We start from the raw sequence: 5,000 nt of genomic DNA, 5'->3' as shown, positions 1-5,000 counted from the left end.
AACCTCATACGGACTTCCGGAGCCCGAGCCCGGGCGCCAGGTCGACCCAGGGCCAACCTCCCGGGCCCCAGAGAGGCACGTCTCCGCCGCGGAAGCCGCCTGATGCCCGCGCCGAAGGCCCCCGGGCCCGCCCGGCCTCCGGGCAGGGCACCGGGGAGAAGTAGGAATCGTGGCCGGGCTCCTGGAACTCCTGCCCGGCCTGCCCCGCGGAAGCATGCCGGGTTCTCCCGCCGCGCCGTGCAGGTTCTTCCGCCCCTCGCCGGGGTAGCCGGGCTCCAACCGCTGGGCCCCGCAGCCTGGAAGGGCCCCTGCGAGTCGCCCCCCGGCCTGCACGCCCGCCGTGCAGTCGACCGGGTCGAAGCCGGAATCGCGGCCGGGTTCCTGGAACTCTCGCCCGGCCTGCCCGCCCGGCCCGCCCCCCGGGCCGGAGCTCCAGTCGACTTGGAGCCAAACTCGGTTTTGACCCCCTCCTGCAGCACGGTCCGGCCCCGGAGGTTCCTCCCTCCGACCTCCTGGAACCCAAGATGGGCATCTAGGGTCCCGAAATCCGTGTCCCCGAAAATCTCCGCGAACCTTTCCTGGCAATATTGTAGATGCGGCACCCGGCCCAGCCGCCGGGGGCAACCGCCGAAAGTGTCCGCCCTCCTGGAACGAAGGCCCGGGCAAGGCCCGTTTGAAAAACCTCATACGGACTTCCGGAGCCCGAGCCCCGGCGCCAGGTCGACCCAGGGCCGACCTCCCGGGCCCCAGAGAGGCTCGTCTCCGCCGCGGAAGCCGCCCGCCGCCCGCGGCGAAGGCCCCCGGGCCCGCCCGGCCTCCGGGCAGGGCACCGGGGAGAAGTAGGAATCGTGGACGGGCTCCTGGAACTCCTGCCCGGCCTGCCACGCGGAAGCATGCCGGGTTCTCCGGCCGCGCCGTGCAGGTTCTTCCGCCCCTCGCCGGGGTAGCCGGGCTCCAACCGCTGGGCCCCGCTGCCTGGAAGGGGCCCTGCGAGTCGCCGCCGGCCTGCACGCCCGCCGTGCAGTCGACCGGGTCGAAGCCGGAATCGCGGCCGGGTTCCTGGAACTCTCGCCCGGCCTGCCCGCCCGGCCCGCCCCCCGGGCCGGAGCGCCAGTCGACATGGAGCCAAACTCGGTTTTGACCCCCTCCTGCAGCACGGTCCGGCCCCGCAGGTTCGCCCGTCCGACCTCCTGGAACCCAAGATGGGCATCTAGGGTCCCGAAATCCGTGTCCCCGAAAATCTCCGCGAACCTTTCCTGGCAATATTGTAGATGCGGCACCCGGCCCAGCCACCGGGGGCAACCGCCGAAAGTGTCCGCCCTCCTGGAGCGAAGGCCCGGGCAAGGCCCGTTTGAAAAACCTCATACGGACTTCCGGAGCGCGAGCCCGGGCGCCAGGTCGACCCAGGGCCAACCTCCCGGGCCCCAGAGAGGCACGTCTCCGCCGCGGAAGCCGCCTGATGCCCGCGCCGAAGGCCCCCGGGCCCGCCCGGCCTCCGGGCAGGGCACCGGGGAGAAGTAGGAATCGTGGCCGGGCTCCTGGAACTCCTGCCCGGCCTGCCCCGCGGAAGCATGCCGGGTTCTCCCGCCGCGCCGTGCAGGTTCTTCCGCCCCTTCGCCGGGGTAGCCGGGCTCCAACCGCTGGGCCCCGCAGCCTGGAAGGGCCCCTGCGAGTCGCCCCCCGGCCTGCACGCCCGCCGTGCAGTCGACCGGGTCGAAGCCGGAATCGCGGCCGGGTTCCTGGAACTCTCGCCCGGCCTGCCCGCCCGGCCCGCCCCCCGGGCCGGAGCTCCAGTCGACATGGAGCCAAACTCGGTTTTGACCCCCTCCTGCAGCACGGTCCGGCCCCGGAGGTTCCTCCGTCCGACCTCCTGGAACCCAAGATGGGCATCTAGGGTCCCGAAATCCGTGTCCCCGAAAATCTCCGCGAACCTTTCCTGGCAATATTGTAGATGCGGCACCCGGCCCAGCCACCGGGGGCAACCGCCGAAAGTGTCCGCCCTCCTGGAGCGAAGGCCCGGGCAAGGCCCGTTTGAAAAACCTCATACGGACTTCCAGGGCCGGAGCCCCGGCGCCAGGTCGACCGCGGGCCTCCCTCCCGGGGCCCAGCACGGCTCGTCTCCCCCGCGGGAGCAGCCCGCTGCCCGCGCCGAAGGCCCCCGGACCCGCCCGGCCTCCGGGCAGGGCACCGGGGAGAAGTAGGAATCGCGGCCGGGCTCCTGGAACTCTCGCCCGGCCAAGCCGCTCGGCCCGCCCCTGGGCCGGAGCTCCAGTCGACATGGAGCCAAACTCGCGGTTGAACCTCTCCTGCAGCACGGTCCGGCCCCGGAGGTTCCTCCGTCCGACCTCCTGGAACCCAAGATGGGCATCTAGGGTCCCGAAAACCGTGTCCCCGAAAATCTCCGCGGACCTTTCCTGGCAATATTGTAGATGTGGCACCCGGCCCAGCCGCCGGGAGCAACCGCCGAAAGTGTCCGGCCTCCTGGAGCGAAGGCCCGGGCACGGCCCGTTTGAAAATCCTCATACGGACTTCCAGGGCCGGAGCTCGGGAGCCAGGTCGACCCCGGGCCTCCCTCCCGGGCGTTAGGGCGGCTCGTCTCCCCCGCGGGAGCAGCCCGCTGCCCGCGCCGAAGGCCCCCGGACCCGCCCGGCCTCCGGGCAGGGCACCGGGGAGAAGTAGGAATCGCGGCCGGGCTCCTGGAACTCTCGCCCGGCCAGGCCGCCCGGCCCGCCCCCCGGGCCGGAGCTCCAGTCGACATGGAGCCAAACTCGGGGTTGAACCTCTCCTGCAGCACGGTCCGGCCCCGGAGGTTCCTCCGTCCGGCCTCCTGGAACCCAAGATGGGCATCTAGGGTCCCGAAACCCGTGTCCTCGAAAATCTCCGCGAACCTTTCCTGGCAATATTGTAGATGCGGCACCCGGCCCAGCCGCCGGGGGCAACCGCCGAAAGTGTCCGCCCTCCTGGAGCGAAGACCCGGGCAAGGCCCGTTTGAAAAACCTCATACGGACTTCCGGAGCCCGAGCCCCGGCGGCAGGTCGACCCAGGGCCCACCTCCCGGGCCCCAGAGAGGCTCGTCTCCGCCGCGGAAGCCGCCTGCCGCCCGCGCCGAAGGCCCCCGGGCCCGCCCGGCCTCCGGGCAGGGCACCGGGGAGAAGCCGGAATCGCGGCCGGGCTCCTGGAACTCTCGCCGGGCAGGCCGCCCGGCCCGCCCCGGGGCCGGAGCTCCAGTCGACATGGAGCCAAACTCGGTTTTGACCCCCTCCTTCGGAACGGTCCGGCCCCGGAGGTTCCTCCGTCCGAGCTCCTGGAACCCAAGATGGGCATCTAGGGTCCCGAAACCCGTGTCCTCGAAAATCTCCGCGAACCTTTCCTGGCAATATTGTAGATGCGGCACCCGGCCCAGCCGCCGGGGGCAACCGCCGAAAGTGTCCGCCCTCCTGGAGCGAAGGCCCGGGCAAGGCCCGTTTGAAAAACCTCATACGGACTTCCGGAGCCCGAGCCCCGGCGCCAGGTCGACCCAGGGCCAACCTCCCGGGCCCCAGAGAGGCTCGTCTCCCCCGCGGGAGCAGCCCGCCGCCCGCGCCGAAGGCCCCCGGACCTGCCCGGCCTCCGGGCAGGGCACCGGGGAGAAGCCGGAATCGCGGCCGGGCTCCTGGAACTCTCGCCCGGCCCGCCCCTGGGCCGGAGCTCCAGTCGACATGGAGCCAAACCCGGGGTTGAGCCCCTCCTGCAGCACGGTCCGGTCCCGGAGGTACCCCTGCCCGACCTCCTGGAACCCAAGATGGGCAACTAGGGTCCCGAAAACCGTGTCCCCGAAAATCTCCGCGGACCTTTCCTGGCAATATTGTAGATGCGGCACCCGGCCCAGCCACCGGGGGCAACCGCCGAAAGTGTCCGCCCTCCTGGAGCGAAGGCCCGGGCACGGGCCGTTTGAAAAACCTCATCGGGACTTCCAGGGCCGGAGCCCCGGCGCCAGGTCGACCCCGGGCCTCCCTCCCGGGGCCCAGCACGGCTCGTCTCCCCCGCGGGAGCAGCCCGCCGCCCGCGCCGAAGGCCCCCGGACCTGCCCGGCCTCCGGGCAGGGCACCGGGGAGAAGTCGGAATCGCGGCCGGGCTCCTGGAACTCCCGCCCGGCCTGCCCCGCGGAGTCCTGCCCGGGCTCCCGCCGCCTTGGCCCGGGACGACCACCCCTCGGCGGGGTGCCTGGGCTCCGACCCCGGAGGCCCGGGTCCCTGCCGGGGCCCTTGGACCCGCCCCCGGGCTGCCCTTCCACGGAGCCCTTGACCGGGACGAAATCGGAATTGTGGCCGAGCTCCTGGAACTCTCGCCCGGCCTGACCGCCTTCTCCGGCCCTTTTCCGGTTTTCCCCGTTGACCTGGCTCCAAACTCGGGTTTGGCCCCTCAACACGGCAGGGTTCTGCCCCGAAGATCCCTCTGACCGGCTTTCTGGAACCGAACATGGGCATTGAGGGTCCTTAAAAACGTGTTCTCGAAAATCTCCGCGAACGTTTCTTGGCTATATTGTAGATGCGGCACCCGGCCCAGCCACCGGGACGAACCGCCGAAAGTGTCCGCCCTCCTGGATCGAAGGCCCGGGCAAGGCCCGTTTCAAAAACCTCATACGGACTTCCGTGGGGGGGGCGGGCACCAGGTCAACCCCACGTATGCCTATGGGGATTTTCGCTCCCCAGGTCAACCCCATGGATGCCTATGGGGATTTTCGCTCCCCAGGTCAACCCCATGGATGCCTATGGGCTTTTTCGGTCCCCAGCTCCACCCCAAGTATTCCTAGGGGCTTTTCCGCTCCCCAGGTCAACCCCATTTATTCCTATGGGGATTTTCAGTCCCCAGCTCAACCCCAAGTATTCCTAGGGGCTTTTTCGCTCCCCAGCTCCACCCCATGTATTCCTAAGGGCTTTTTCGGTCCCCAGCTCCACCCCAAGTATTCCTAGGGGCTTTTTCGCTCCCCAGCTCCCCCCCATGTATTCCTAGGGGCTTTT

This window comes from Alligator mississippiensis, unplaced genomic scaffold, assembly GCF_030867095.1.
Source record: "Alligator mississippiensis isolate rAllMis1 unplaced genomic scaffold, rAllMis1 scaffold_40, whole genome shotgun sequence".
Taxonomy (NCBI): Eukaryota; Metazoa; Chordata; order Crocodylia; family Alligatoridae; genus Alligator; species Alligator mississippiensis.
The sequence above is the reverse complement of the archived record's forward strand: the minus strand, read 5'-3'. Positions refer to the sequence as shown.